Source organism: Balaenoptera musculus, chromosome 12 (genome assembly GCF_009873245.2).
Source record: "Balaenoptera musculus isolate JJ_BM4_2016_0621 chromosome 12, mBalMus1.pri.v3, whole genome shotgun sequence".
Taxonomy (NCBI): Eukaryota; Metazoa; Chordata; class Mammalia; order Artiodactyla; family Balaenopteridae; genus Balaenoptera; species Balaenoptera musculus.
The window spans coordinates 53,185,960-53,202,500 of NC_045796.1; the positions used below are offsets into that span (position 1 = coordinate 53,185,960).

Here is a 16,541-nt window from a genome sequence, read left to right on the forward strand (position 1 = left end):
ACATGTAATGACAAAGAAAAATAGAGTAAAGCCTGCCAAAAATACGTCCTGAGATAACACAAATTCAGATACAATGCTATTGGCTCTCATCAGCTCCCCTTTTCTAATTCTAATACGGCTGCACTAAAGGCCTTCTGGGGTGTGGGGAATGTAGAGGGAGGACAAGGGACAGAACATCCCTTCTTGGAAAGCAGGGATGCAGAGATCCAGTGTTCTCCTAGCTCCAAAAGAGTCCAGAAATTGACACTGCTGTCCTGGAAGTCCTGCCAACCCCTGAACCCTGAATCATCCCCATCAATATTTGGAGCAAATAAATGCCACCAGTGCACCAGACTGAAGCCAGGAGGACCTGGGTGAATTTGGATCTTGCAGAAACCCTAGCTGGTCACCTGCACAGGTCACCCCATTATTTCATTGATCTTGTCATGTGGCCTCAAATTTTATGATTAAATTTTTTTACTGTTTTCTATTGAGTGGAAAAAACAAGATAGAAAACTTTATGCACATTTGCTCCTAATTCAGCAAAACAAATAAGCCAGCAAACTCTAAATACATAAGTATATACATAATCAAAAAGAAAATATTAAAAAAATTATTATTAGTGGTTATTTCTGGTTAGTGGGCTATGGGTAATTTTAATATTCTTTACTATACTTTTCTGTATTTTCCAAATTTTTCTATATTGGACCTTAACATATTACACTTAAAATCTGAAAAAGAAAAAAATATGTAAAAATGTTGAGAGGACTTTTTTTTAAAACTCAAAGATCTATATATATAGATATGGCTCTCAATAGAGAAATCCCTTTTCAACCTAGCTTATTAAATTCACCTAGCCTTAGGACTTCCCTGGCAGTCCAGTGGTTAAAAATCTGTGCTTCCACTGCAGGGGGTGCAGGTTCGATCCCAGGTTGGGGGACTAAGATTTCCCGCATGCCATGCAGTGCAGCCAAAAAAAAAAAATTCACTTAATCTTATTTTAATGGCTGACTGTTATTTCACAAAGTCTGAAAATGTGGTTCCTGTTTCAGGCGCAATGTCACATTTTATGAAATGGACCATTGTGTTACATGTTATAACATTATTTAGGTTTGTAAAAATATTTAAACCAATTTTCCTGGCCACTTAAAATTTTACTAATCTCTTATAGCAAAGGGACCCTCTTGCCCGAAACCTAACGTAAAAGGAAGGACCTGGACAAACAAAGGATATGGAAATTAGACTAAAAATCATAGGAGCATGAAAAAAATATATATATACTTTACCACTCTTCCAGTTTCATTATTCCCAAGCAAAGGGTCGTTTAGGGTCCACATGTAAATGGCAAATGATGTAGCACTCTTGTGGCCTGAAGATTCATTTCTGTGAGGAGGAGGTAGGGTTTCACCCACGCTAGGATTTACCAAATTAGCCCTCGGCTCCATCTCCTGCCCAGGAGTGGAAGGGGAATCCTTAAAAGCTCCCTTAAAGGGACTAACCCCTCCCAGCTCAGGCCTTCCTGTGAAGCAACCCCCAACCCCAAGCTCTTCTTCCTCTAACAGCCTCGGCTGCTCAAGGCACCGCAGGGAGAATAAAATGATGAAATAGACGATTTGCCAAGTGATTTCTCGTTATTTTTTCTACAGCTCCGTTCTTCATTTTTCCTGAAAGCTTTTGTGTGTGTACCATCTGGACTCGAGAGAATTGGTCTCACAGTTGTCATTGGACGGATGAGCTGAGGCAAAACTATAATTTCTGTTCAAGAACCTGTGAATGATGGAAGGAGGGCTCCTGAGAGAAGGCGGGGTGGAGGTGGGGGGGTACAATGAATTTTTTTCCCGGGGGCCGGAAAAAATCCGTTTTCCACACACTTGCTTTATGGGAGTCAGCCACAGAATGTATTGACATTATTTAAATGATTTTATCTATTTGTGAATAAGTAATGTACAAAATTCAAAGAGTACAAACCAGTATGTAATGAAAAATGGCTCTTACTTCTTCTGTGCCCTAGCCGAGCCAGCTCCCTGCTCAGAGGCAAGCACCGCTATCAATTTCTTGTGTATCCCTTTGGAAATAATCTCTTTTTCTGTCTAGCTTTTTCCTTCTTTCTTTCTTCCTTTCCCCCTTCTTTCCTTCCTTCCTTTCAACACAGATAGTACCCTAGTGTACACAGTGTTCCGTATCTTACTTTTTTTCACTTAAGAATTTATTTGGATATTTTTCTTTGTAGTATATATTATGCTCTTTTAAATGATTTATAATATTTCGTGATATGGATATGCTATCATTTCTTTAGTTGGGGCTTTATCGGTGGATAATTAGGTGATTTCTAATCCTTTGCTGTTACAAGCAGTGCTGCAAAAACCCTTTTGCATTTCTGCAAGTATATCTGTAGGATAAGTTCCTAAAATTAGAACTGCTAGGTCTAAGGGGACATGTATTTTTAATACTGATAGATGTCAAATTCCATTCTGTAATCCCATCAGTGTCGATGAGAAGACTGGCTTTCTCACATCCTTGCCAACACACAATGGAGACACTGAATTTAAATTCTGGCCAAGGAGATTAAGAGTTACTTCTTTTTGTTTCATTTCCTTAAGAAAAAAATCCCCAGGATGCTTAGAGGCAGGCATCCTGCTACTCAATTTGCATTTGAAAATAATACAATTCCTACACTTTACATTTGTTTTCTTGTTTGATTGAAGCTTAAGACCTGAGAGAATTTCTTTGAGAGTCTCTAGAGGGAAAAAAGGAACTAATAGTCAAGGAAGCTCATTGCGGTTTATTAGCTTTACAAGGCTTCAAAAATTCAGGGCTTTTACAGTCGGCACAAAGGAGGGGTTTTATTTTATTTTTTGACAGTGAGAGCTGAGGGGTTCCTCTGGTCAGCAGGGGGCAGCACATCCCCACAGAGAGTCAGGCTGCGACTCCATCTGCTGATTCAACAAGCTCTAGCCCCAGGACTTAGAACCTACTCAGTCAAATACGCTCTTTCACTTGGTCACCTTCACTGCCATCTCATGGTTGGAGCAGGCTGGAGTTCCTGGGTTTGGAACAAAGCTTAGCTAAAAAACCAGGATAGATCAAAATATTAAATGCATGGAATTTAATGCATTTAATGGTGGTACGGAATAAGGGGGAAGAGTGTTGTGAACATAAACACCACCATATTGTAGACTAGAATCTAAACAAATTGTTTAATTATTCCAGCCACCATTTCTGCTATAAAGCACAGAAGAAACATCCTTTATTGGATTAATATATTTCATACCCATTTTGTTGACAAGTTCTAAAAATGTCAAGTAATATCTTCTCTTCCCCTAAAAATAGGATTTACTATTTTACCTTAAAAAGCAAATTAACCTGCTCCCTTAACATTAGCCTATTCAGCCAGCAAACATTGATTGAGTGCTCGGCGAAGAGGATATGGTGTAGGAAGACGTGTCTCTGCTCTTGTTGGCAAAGCAGAAAATACTTGGGATCTGGTCAGGAAACTTTGGTTATGGCTTTAGGTGAGGTACCATAACTGGCTATGTGGCTTTGGGTAAGTTACTTAACTTCTCTGTGCCTCAGAAATGAGGTCTGCCTTACTGACCTCATAGGTGCACATATAAAATACCACCTGCAAAGATGCTTGAGAAAAAGAGCAATTGCTATACAAATGAAAGATTTCAAAAGCCACACTATAATGAATAGACCCTACAGCAACAGAAGTGGCAGCTTAGTGAGTCCTTACTATGTGCCAGGAACTCTGCTAACCATACACATTATCTCAGTGAAGATCATACCCCTGTGAGGCAGGTTTTATTAGCCCATTTTCCAGATGAGAAAATTGAGGTGTCAGAGGTTGGGAAGCTCTCCCAAAGTCAGACCCCTAGAAAGTGATGGAGCAGGGTTCAAGTCCAGGTCTGACTTCAGAGTCTACCTAGATTCTGGATCTTTAGTCTGGTTCTTCATCACTCCTCACAGTTCTGCACTAAGAAATTGTACATATTGCTCCCTTAATTTTACTCATAAGAGAACTAGCATCAAAAAATTGGGTCACATGCTATCTCATGAAAAAATATTAAAACTTAAAGCTATGACTTTCCACACATATGCCAATTTATGGACTCCATCAGTTACAAGATCATTCCATGAAATACTTTCTTTATAAAAATGGAAATTGGCAATGTGTTTTAAGAAAAATTCTAGGATAACTATTGAGATTCACAATTTATAGTCTTAGGAGCATGAGCTATTATTGACTAAGGGAAAAGCAAACAAATAACTATGGAAAACCAGAAGAGAAGAATGAACAGGAAGAAGGAATTCACAGAAAGAAACCTAGAGGAAAGATTCAGGCAGTTTTCTTGAGTTTCTTGCCATATAGGAAATAGAGTGGCATGGAGGATTTGTAATGAGGACTTCCCTAGGAGAGCTAAGCCTCCAGGGTACAGAATTGTCAAAGCCCCAGGTAACACCCCTTATAGGATGCCCAGGGAAACTGCTAGGCAGATATGAAGGGCCTTGCTTTGTGAATTATGCAGTCTCATTAGCTGGTGATGAGGTGCCTTACCAGATTTGGGTACTATTTGGTGCTTGATATGTCTTTCATGAATCACACAGCTGCAAAGAAGGTTCCTGGGACCTTCAGTGCAGGAGCAAATATCACCTGAAAGCTCCCAGGGTAAGGCAGGCACTGTTCTAACACTTTATATACAACAACCCTTTAATAACTAGTTAATAATGGCTCTATTATCTCCATTTTACAGATGAAGAAATGGAGGCTTTTTGCCTCAAGTAAAAGTAGCACAACCAGGATTTGGACCAAGGCAGTCTGGCTCTAGAGTCTGTTCTTAACCACTCCATTAGTTCATCTCTTCAAATTAATAACAAGGAGGAGGGAGGAGGAGGGGAGCAGGAATAAAAAAAGAAGATGCAGGACAAAATTAATGTATCCTATGAATACCACCATTTAGTTCAACAAGCAGCTTCTCCTATGGGCCCTGCCTTGGGACTAGGCACTTCTGGGCCACAGACCATTCATGTCCTGGAACAGGCTAGGTTATTTCTATACAAGGTGATAATACTGTAGAACAGGAAAATCCGCTGGTGCAGGACATAAATACAAGTGTTCCAGAGTACATACTAAATGTGGAAAGTTACTGAGTTAAAGTGGTTGACCAGTAAGGCACAGGCCCATTCAGTCACAGACCAACTATTGTGGATTCCATTGCCACTCTGCTTCCGTAAAACAAACCTTGTTTAACCAGGTTGCTCTGCAAAAGTAAAATTTAAACAAATTTACAGCCTTACTATGTTTGGTCTCTTGTTTGCTTCAAAGACGGCAGACCACTTGGGCAAACTTTAAGTAAAAAGATTATGTCCCGCAACTACAAATTAAATTTAAAACCTTCCACCAGTAAAATAGTTTCTACTTTCACTGTATGCTTGAAAGTTTTCACAATATGATGGTTAGAAAATATATTCCACTCAAATCTGCAGAATGACTAATCTCCTGCATGCGCCAGTTCATTAAATCGCCTGATGGCAGCTATGGAAAAGTAAAAGCCTTCTCCGGAAAGCTTTTGCTCTTTAAAAGGATAATGAGCAAGTGCGTTGCAACAGAGACCAAAGAAGCATGTCCCCAGGAATTCCACTGGGGCAGCGAATTCTAATGGGACCGCCAGGGAGGTTCCCGCTGCCTGGGTAGGACCTGGGAGCAAAGCTGCGTGGTGAGGGCCGGCGGGGCCTTTAGGGCTGGGGAGGGGGATCACCCCTCAGGGTGGGTTATCGTCTCCTCGCCCCCGTCCGCCAGTGGCGGCAGGGAGGAGCGCCGGGGACCGAAACTCAGCCGTCACCAGTGTCCGGGCAGCATGTCCGCGCCCGGGGGGGCGGCTCCCCACCTCTTGGGAGGATGGGGACCCGGGACGCCCCATAGAACTCTCACAGTCAGGCGAGCACGAGGAGCTCCAAAAACAAAGCGAGTGGCTGGGGGAAGGGGCGGGCGTGACGGGCGCGGGGCCGAGCACACACACATTGCTCTGAGCGCGGGCGCCGCCTGCCAGCCCGGCCGACCAGCCTGGGAAGGGCACGCGCGTGCCGGCGCCCCGTTCCCGTCGCCAGGTCCGGGACACCCACAAACCCCGCACGGTTCCCCTTCCTCTGGGGCGGAGATCTGAGAAAACCCTAGCCGAGGGAGCCCCGGGGTCCGCGCCGTAGTCAGAGCCGGGACTGCAGGCTGCCCGCCGCGCGGGAGGCTCAGACTTTTCTTTTGGGGGGTAAGATGGCAGGTCCGGGGAAACAAAGGAAACTTGGGCTCGGCCCCGGGAGCGGCATGTGTGGCTCGCTAGTTCGCCCCGGGTCGTGTGTGGGAGGTGCCGGGCGCCTGTGCCAGCCTGCACGCTGCCTGCCCGGGGAAACACAAAGCATCCCTCCGGCAGCCGGCGGCGCCGGCCGCCCACCTGCCGCCCGGAGGTCTCCGGGGCCGGCGGAGGGAGAGGGCGCTGGGAGCCAGGCGAGGGCCGGGATGCGGGGAGACGGCCAGCGGGCGCGCGCGGTGGGCGGCGGCGGCGGCGGAGGAGGGGAGCGCGGGTGGGCGGGCGGCGCCACGTCACGGCTATTGTGGCTGTCCCGGTATATAAGGTCCCGCCCGCCGGCCGCCCTCCCCACCTTGCCTGCGCCCGCCCGGAGCCAGCGATCCTTCACGCACCCAGCATCCAGTGAGACGCGCTGCGCACCGACGGAGCGGACATGGGCAGAGCGATGGTGGCCAGGCTCGGACTGGGGCTGCTGCTTCTGGCACTGCTCTTACCTACGCAGGTGAGGTCCTGGCGCACGCTGGGGCTTGGGGTCCGCGCCCTGGGGGGGGTGGGGCCGCCCCCTGGGGACTGGCCTGCGCCCCCCACCTCGGGGCGCGGGCCCGGACTCGGAGAGAGAATCTAGTAGAATCTGACCTGGTGGGACGGCAATGTGGAGCCCACTTTCCACTCAGTGGCGGCTGCCTCCACCCTTTCCGCGGCCCCGGGAACAAAGCACCTCCGCGCGTGGGCTGGGAGGGCTCCGCCCCACCCCAGGTTCCGCGCAGCCGTTACCAGGCAGCCTGACGCCCACCGCCCGCTTTCACCCAGAAGTCCGAGGCGCTAGCGGGGAAGAGAATGTGCGCTTCCCACCTCTGGAGCGCCTGGAGACCTCAGGTCCTTTGGGGAGGTCGTCCCTGGATCCCATGAACACCCCGCTTCCCTCTACGAGTGTCTTCGCGTCCCCAGCGCACCACACAAAGAGAGGGGACGATCCCCTTCGGGGGCGCCGCTCTCGTCAGTTCTCCACTCCTAGCTGGTTGGTTCATGGATCCCGAGGAAGCCGCGGCTACCTGGCCCTATCAACCCACCTCAGTCCCGCGTGTTTCGGGGCTGAAGCCTGGGCGGGGACCCTCTCCTGACCCTGTGCTCTCCCGGGGGCGACTTTACAGGTCCATCTCTTGTCACCACGGAACCCCGTGTTAGCCAGATTGGCTAGCTCTGGGCAGGCGGCGGGTGGGACATTTCTGTCCCGAGTCCCCGCCAGGCTTTGTCCCTGTCCCCGCCGCCTCCTCTCCAGATTCTCTGTCCCGGGAACCGACCTCGCTTGCGGTGTCCGGCCGGGTGGGTGCGCGGCGGCCGCGAGGGAGGCCAGGGGCTGAGCCTGGGAGACCCAAGTGGGGGAGGGGCGCTGGGAGAGCGAGAAGGGGCACTTGTCTCCAGCAGCTTGGGCTTGGAGGGTAGGTAGAGGTGCCCGAGCGGGTGGCTCGCCATCGCCTTCCATTGGGGCTTTCTGAGTGTCTGCTGAGCATTTCCTCCGAAAAGTTGGGTGCGCCAGGTCCCCAGACACCCAGCCGCCGGGCTCACCTGGGAGCGCAGCCTGAGAGCGGAGCGCTCCTCGTCTTCCGCTCCGCGGGCTGCGTAACTGTACCCTATTGTTGTCTTGCGGGTCGGCTGCGCTCCCGAGCCTTTCACCATTCCTCGATGGGGGAGGGGCACGGCCGCCAGAAACACTGCTCTCCCCCGCCCACTCCATCACCTTTCCAACCAGATCCTCCGCCCCGCCTCCAAATTTAAGAGGGTTTTTATTAATAGTTATGCAAATAAATCTTTGGTAGTTTGGTAGGGAAAATTTTAATGTCAGTTTAATATATTAACAGTTTTTTCCGTTGGTGTGGGAGGACCCTTTGATTCTCCTATTGCTGCACTGGGCTCTAGTAAAAAAGTCACCTGATGCACCAAAGCTTTGTAGAATAAGAACAGATTACCTTCAGGGATCCCAAAACAGGTCTTGCCCCCAAACAGCGAGCCCTGTTTTAAATTATGTACCATATTAATGCTTTCCTTTTAGTGGGAGTGCTTTTTCCTGGAAGCACACGCTATTGGGTAGGTTCCCAATGGATATATTTGACTTGATCGAGATTTTTAAAATTAGTCTGTTTTAGATAGGATTTACCAATTTTTTAGTCAATGCTTGCTTAATGTCCTTATGGGTTTTATAACAAAAGGAGCTGGGTTTACCTTATGGGTTTACAACAAAAGATAGAATGGTTTTATCTTTGGATTGATAGGCAGCCAAATGTACACGTGGCCAGACCTGCTTGGTGCCACGTTCTGGTCCCGCCTGTAATCAGAAGCCGTTGTAAACCCGCTCTTGCAGTGAGAGCTGAAACCTCCCAGCTGCCTTTGTTCCGTGACAAAGGAGAGATTACCACGTGCCCCGCTGGACTGTGCATTTAGTGACTTGAAAAATAGTGTGGTGAAAATAGTGTGGTGAATAATGCCACTCAGGCGCTGGGACACTGGGGGGGACCTTGGTCCCTGGCCACAGTGGTGAGCTTAGTGACCAGGCAGGAAGGCTGATGCTGGTGAAAACAACACCAAACCCTCTCGTCTGTTGTGAAGTCATTCCGACTTCACGATGCTTTGGGTGAAATCATTTTGCCTTAAGGCAGGGGTTCATTATATTATACTTTTCAACTTAAAACAAATATCGTGGCCATTTTTGAGATGGGTTATATATAATTTTCAAGATTTCAAGGGAGCAGGTGAGATACCCAGGGCCCCTTAAGTTAAACGCTAGGCTGTATTAAATGGGTATGTGAAAGTTACCCAGCAAATCCAGGATAGACGACTCAATTCTCATAACATGTCTCAAATTACCATATTTTAAAATCCAAATTATTTGTGCACCTTTAAAATCTCCCCTTCTTGGGAAAATAGAGGAAACCTTTTTTGCAATGCCAGTTAAGTCAATATAATCAGAAACTGGATTAGTTAACTTGGTTACTTATTACTTTATGAAGAATTAAGGATAAAGTCATACTCTTGGGAGTTATGTAGTTATTGAAGAACATTTTTGTTTGCTTGTTTTTGGTTGTTGTTGCTACTTGCAGTCATTAGGTATCTCTAGGTAGTTGGTTTTGAAACTAAAAGATCTTGGTGGGACTAAGCAAAAATTCAGAATGAAATGATGTGGGTAAGGGAATAATGGGAAAAGAGCAATCTGAGAATATATCATCTATCTTAATTGCATATTAAGTGTATGTGGAGACAACTGTGACGTTGGAAATTGATCAGTGTAACTTTTTATATATTTCAGATTTATTCAAATCAAACAACTGTTGTAACACCTTCAAGTAATTCCTCCCAGCATACCTCAGCTGCCCCCAATCCAGCGAATGCCACCACCAAGGCAAGTGACGGTGCTCTGCAGTCAACAGCCAGTCTCTTGGTGATCTCGGTCTCCCTTCTACATCTCTACTGTTAAGAGACTCAGGCCAAGAAACATCTATACTTCCCCATCCTCTAAACCCAATTCAGATGGCATCCAGACATCCAGTGTGACAAGGGAAAAAAAAAACAGGTCTTCATTGAATGAATCTGCTAGTTCCACACCTTATTTTATTGACAGAAACTGTTGAGGATCCCAAATTTGATTGGTTTGAAGAGCATGTGAAGGGTTTGACTAGATGATGAATGCCAATATTAAATCTGCTGGAGTTTCCTGTACAAGATGAAGAGAGACAACATCCAAAATTAGTTAAGAGGTGATTTCCTTAAATGTGGCTTAAGAAGTATGGACACATAAAACTCTACCTTGAAAGTGAGAATAGATTTTATCTTACCTAGAGATAAAGAATGGGATGTGGAACAGAGATTCAGTTTTCACTTGTTCATTAAATTTATAAGACCATAAAACAATGAGGTAAAACAAAGCTTCTGTGATTCTATTTATATGTACATTAGAAGGAACTTCCAGGTGTTACTGTAAATCCTCAGTGTGTTGTTTCAGCAGTACTAATTTAATGCTGATGTACTCTAGAGAAAATTTTATGTTAAGCTATTGCTGTTCTCTTGGGAACTGAACTCTTTCCCTTGGGGTTTGGGATTGACATTGCATTTGAATTTTTATATAGTCATTGATATGTACCAGGGCAATGATGGATTGGAATCTACCCCAAATCCAAGCATAATGAGTACATTTTGCTTATATACTTATCAACTATTCTTATTCAAAAAGAGCAGTAGATTCATTTAGCTAAACAGATAACAAAGAGTAGAATTACATTGATCTCAACTAATTTCAAAATGCTTTTTATTTCTGCATATGTCGAATACTTTTTACAATTTAAAAAATGATCTGTTTTGAAGGTAAGATTGACAAATCTTGAAATTAAAAAGGCAAACATGTGAAGGAGCTAAACATTTGGCAAGGGAAGGCTGGAAGCTTGCTTACATTAAATTCAGAAAAACTTTTATACTCTTTTCTGTAAATACTTCTTTTTAAACTGAATCGGAATAGCCACATTTGGAACACTTTATGTTATCATTCAATATTTTTAGATAGTTAGAACCTGGTCCTAAGCCTAAAGTGGGCTTGATTTTGGAAAGTAGATCTTTTCACAACTGCCTTGATGCACAGAAACCTTTTTAAAAATAGACACTCCCTAAAGTCTTTTGTTCGCATGGTCACACACTGATGCTTAGATGTTCCGAAATCTAATATGGCCACAGTAGTCTTGATGACCAAAGTCATTTTTTTTCCATCTTTAGAAATCTACACTGGAACAACCATATCCAACAGATCTCAAGCTACTGTGTGTGTGAATGAACATTCTCTTTTGTTTCATACCTGAATGCTGTACATCTATTTTGGATTGTATATTGTGTTTGTGTATTTATGCTTTGATTCATAGTAACTTCTCTTGTTATGGAATTGATTTGCATTAAACACAAACTGTAAATAAAAAGATGGCTGAAAGAGCAATCCATTGAATGATGTTTTTCCAATGCAAGGAATACTTTGTGAGTTATCATGGTTGTGTGAGTCTACTTAAACCGTTAGGGATATACCTCAATACTTTCCTATTAAACAGAACATTACAGTTAAGCTATCTTGCGTTGGCAACGAGCAGCATGTCTTGGCTAAAGAATCCATCTGAAATTTGACACCTTTAAGCCTTCAAGTGGGCATCCCTACTTACTCAGCAACTATTGAATGCCAGCTACGTGTCAGGTTACTGAAGATTTGATTGAATGCTGAACTTGCTGGACAAGGCCTTTTACTATAGCTGAGAAAAAGAGCATGTATATGACAAATAGGCAGTATACTGGCAAGTAGTGCTGTGAGGGAAACAGGCCAGGGTGGCAAGAATCATGGGCTATGGTTGAGTGACTATGGATGGTCTGACATTTGAGCTATGTTATGGAGGATCTCTAGGAGAATTCCTGGTGGAGGGAACAGCACGTGCTATGTCCCTCAGTCTGTGTAGTCACTGGCACTGTATCCATATCTGCACAGAGGGCTACAAGTCACTTTGGTTTTCCGAGATTGTCATTTCCATCTGCTCCTTTAGTAGTCTTGAGTTCTTTTCTTTGACTCTTCCAGTGTAGTCCTGGACTCCTAGCTCTAGCCAAAAAAAGGCTGGAATTTGGGAATAAGAAGTTCCTTGATCAGAAGCAATGTTGTGTGGATCACCGTGGTGGTTGATAAGGTACTCTGTAAATCCACGGATGGTAGTTTTGGTAGAAGCATTGCATGCAGGGAAGGCAAATCCATATTCAGAATAAGCGTTTACTCCTTTGAGAATAAAATGCTGCCCCTTCTATGATGATGTGGTCCCATGTAATCAACATTCCATCTGGCTGACCACCTCAAGCAATGGAACCATCTAGGGAACTCGGTATTGGTCTCTGATGCAGCAGACTGAGCCCTCAGCAGTGGCTGTAGCCAGATCAGCCTTAATACAAGCCGATGTTACTGGGGCCATGCATAATCTCCATCCCTGCCACTGTGGCCACTTTGTTCATGAGCCCAGTGGATGATGACAGGGATGGGCAGGGAAGGAAGCTGACTGGTATCCACAGAACAGGCCATCTTATCCACTTGATTATTAAAATCCCCCTCTGCTGAGGTTACCTTTTAGTGAACATTCACATGGGACAAAAATATCTTCACATTCTTTTCCCGTTCAAAGAGGTCTCTCCATATACCTCTTCCTCATCCTGCCTTGTCACCGATTTTCCAATCATATTCTTTCCATGTCCATTCAGCCAAACTGTTGGCCACAGACCATGAGGTGGTATAGACTTAATCTCTGGCCATTTCTCCTTGTGAGCACTGCTTGTAATTTTGCCCACTAGGAGTGTGTCCCTTTATCACTGTCCTTCAGGGATGTCCCAGAACGGCGTTGTGTAGCCGTAGCTGTCCACTTTTGGGTGTTGCCTGCATATTGTGCAGCACCTTCTGTAAACCAGGTCCAAGTTTTCTCTTCCTCAGTCAACTGGTCATAGGGAACTCCCCGTGAAGACATAGGTACAGGCTGGGAGAGAGATGGTAATGTAGCAGGAATATGGCCCATGGGCATTTGGGCCACTTCCTCCTATAACTTACGCATATGTATTTTTAGGGCCTGCTCAAGCCCAGTATCATTCATGCCACCTTCATTTGACAATGGAGTGCTGATGTGCACATCCAACTTTATGGGTTGGTGGTTAGACCATACCCAGGTCATGATGGGCAGCTCAGGCTGCATGGCGGTCCGTGGTCAAGCATTCAGTCTTAAACCCAATAACAAGCCAAAGCCTGTTTCTCAAGGAAGGGTTGCTGCCTGCAGAGGATAGCAGGGCTTAGCTCTGAAATCTTAAAACAGACAATCGACGCCAACCCTTGGTCTAATACAAATTTATAGAAAAGCAACCAAAAACTTGCATATATCTTTTATTTTTTTATTTTAAAAAAATACTTTATTTATTTATTTGGCTGCGCCGGGTCTTAGTTTTGACACTCGGGATCTTTGTTGCCGCGTGCAGGATCTTTAGTTGAGACATGCGAACTCTTAGTTGCGGCATACGGGATCTAGTTCCCTGACTATGGATTGAACCCGGGCCCCCTGCATTGGGAGCGTGGAGTCTTAGCCACAGGACCACCAGGGAAGTCCCCCAAACTTGGGTATATCTTTTAAAAAGTAATCATCAATGCTCATGGAGGAGGAACTATTATATAATTACTTTTTCAACTATTCTTTGAAAATGGCTTTAAACAAATATGAGCTGTTTTAAATTTATTAGAAAAATACTCAAAATTCTATTTTGGGGTTATACTTTAAATATTCACGCTGAAATACTAGTCATATAATTAATGGCTAAATTGAGTAATGAGTGGCCATTGTGTATGGGTGTCTCTTGAACTAAGTTGAGCCTTAGTAGACAAAAGCAGACAATTTAGAGAAAAGCAGATAGTTGCTTTGCCATAAGGTTAAGATGAGAAAAATCTGTTTAGAACTAAACATATTCTAAACACACATACCCAATGCCACTGTCCTTAAAATAGAACTCAAATATTTAGGTAGCTGAAAAGTATGTGTTTTCCGTTTCTCATAGACCTTATCTGGGGTTAGCGTGAATATTTTTGGATTCCTTCCTTAGTATAAAGAGAGTATTTTTTCTAACTTTGGTAGGATGGCATTTTTTGAAACAACACAATCACCATCATGATTGGCTTCTCAGTTTCTCTTCAAATTACATGTAAATTTTCTGGGCCTCCCTAGTTTCCACCTCCATCCTCTCATTATATCTTTTTTTTTTTTTAAATTAATTTATTTATTTATGGCTATGTTGGGTCCTCGTTTCCGTGCGAGGGATCTCCCCAGTCGCGGCAAGCGGGGGCCACTCCTCATTGCGGTGCGCAGGCCTCTCACCATCGTGGCCTCTCCTGTTGCGGAGCACAGGCTCCAGACGCACAGGCTCAGCAACTGTGGCCCACGGGTCCAGCTGCTCCGCGGCATGTGGGATCCTCCCAGACCAGGGCTCGAACCCGTGTCCCCTGCACTGGCAGGCAGACTCCCAACCACTGCACCACCAGGGAAGCCCCTCTCATTATATCTTACCTACACTTGGGAAGAACTCTAGTTTTTCCACTTTATCAACAAGTAATCCAAATATCAACTGCGTACATAACTCCTTAGAAATCTCAGGTCTGTCTCAGTAATCCATGACCTTAGAAATCTAAAGTTTTCCTAATTCCCTTTATTATTTTTTTCTAATTTCCATGTACTTACAATCTCAGGATCTCCACTGTTCTCAAGTTCATCTTCCCTGCCCAAAAAAAAAAAAAAAAAAAAAAAATTACATGTAAATATAAAACCAAATGCATTTCTAAGAAACGTTAGGAAGGAAGTTTTCATATTTATGATATTGCAAAGAAATCTCTCTGTGAGCCCAAAGGGTTTGAGGTGGTGTAACTGTCATGCCTCTTAGCAACTGGAGGATGCCAAGGTTTGCGGAAACCTAACAATGTCCAAAACTGACCTCATTTCCTTCCCTCCACAGACCCGCTGCTTCTCTCTTCAGAGCACCTACCTGCCAAGTCTCATCACAAACCTAGGAGCCTCCTTCCTCTCTCTTCCCATCTCCAATCAGCCACAGAATCCTGTCACTTCTGAGTCAGAAATGTCTAGGCATCCTGCCTCTCTTCCCCGTCTGCCTGCCTTCCTCTGACTTCCATCCTCTGTCAAAGCTGTGCCTCTCTGCCCTTTGTCTTTCCACCCAGTGGCTATTCTTTGAAATGTAGATCTGATCATTTTGCTCCTAACTTTAAAAGTTTGGTTGGCTACCCTTTGCCCACAGAAGATAGATGAGAAACCCCCATTCACAGACCATAAAGCTTTTCATAGTCTGGTTCCAGCCCAACTTTTCAGCCCCATTTTTAGCCACACAGGGTTGCCCACCATTCTCTGAATCAACAATGTCTTTTTATGCCTCCATGGCTTTGAACGCATGCATGCATGCAGCTCAGTGTAGCGGTTAAAGACATGGATGCTAGAGCCAGGCTGCCTCAGTTTGACTCCCGGGCCAGCTCTGACTAGTGAAAGGAGCAGAGGCATGTACATAAATTCTCTGTGGCTCAGGAGTCTTGTCTGTAAAGGCACTGGATAATAATGGTACCTATCTCATAAGGCTGTTGGGAGAATTAAATGAGTTAATACACAAAGTTTTAGAAGAGTCTGGTACATTGCTAGTACTCGATAAACATTGGCCAGCATTCTTTTTTTTTTTTTCATTACATTAATTTTATTTTTTTAATTGAAGTATAGTTGATTTACAGTGCTGTGTCAATCTCTGCTGTACAGCAAAGTGACTCAGTTATACACATACATTCTTTTTTAATATTCTTTTCCATTATGATTTATCACAGGATATTGAATATAGTTCCCTGTGCTAGACAGTAGGACCTTGTTGTTAGCATTCTTTTTTATGGATGTGTGGACATTGCATTGACCTGTCTGTGCTCCTTGAAGGCAGGAACTGTGCCATATTTCATTTCTGGATTCCTGATGTGTGACTGAGAGTAGGTGCTCAGTTAATACTGAGTTAGTAAAACAGCCAGCAGCAGCACCTTAGTAGCAGAGTAAGTAAGTGGGGGAGGGGAGGGCAGACTTTTGATACTATATTAGGTCTTGGGGGGAAGCACAAGAAGGTAGTTAGGGCTATTTCTAAACAGGCTAGTCTCTTGTGGCTGCTCAGTTTTCATCATACAGGCAAACCTGCTTATCTCCAACAATGGTTCTCAACTCTGACTGCATATTAGAATCACTTGGGAAACTTTTTAAACAGGTGATGTCTGTCACCTTTGCCTACCTAGAAGATTCTGATTTAATTGGCCTGGGTGGAGTTTAGTCATCAGTAGATTTAAAAAGCTCCCCAGATGATTCTAAAGTGCAGCCAAATTGCGAAGCACGGGCCTGAGAGTGGGTTTAGGCAGCTCTGCTTTCTTAGATCATTTGGCGGGCAGGGGCTGTGGAGTCAGACGGGGTTCTGGCCCCTGGCTTCGAACCTCTGTGACTCTCAGAGATGCTTACAGTAGAGCTGTGCTCGGAGACAGGTAAGGTCACTTTCTTCTAGTCCATTGTTTGGATTTCTACCCAACTCGAAAATGACACATGGACTCATGCTAGAGTCCTCTGGGTCCAGCACCTGAGCCAGCATCATAAGCAGATACAGACGCCAGTCCTGGTTCTGAAAACTTGCTCCATGGCCCCTGGAAACCTCTCTGGGCTT

The 16,541-nt window shown here is 44.8% G+C and overlaps 1 long non-coding RNA gene across 2 annotated transcripts; it reads left to right on the forward strand.

Annotated features, from left to right (window-relative positions):
- Positions 1-5,655: 5,655 nt before the first annotated feature.
- LOC118905491 lies at positions 5,656-11,254 on the forward strand. Of its 2 annotated transcripts, XR_005022234.1 has the most exons (3): positions 5,656-5,670; positions 6,607-6,783; positions 9,583-11,254. It is a non-coding gene; the product is annotated as an uncharacterized LOC118905491 (long non-coding RNA). The 2 variants fall into 2 exon arrangements; XR_005022233.1 differs by lacking the exon at positions 5,656-5,670 and having other exon boundaries at positions 6,572-6,783.
- Positions 11,255-16,541: the final 5,287 nt, after the last annotated feature.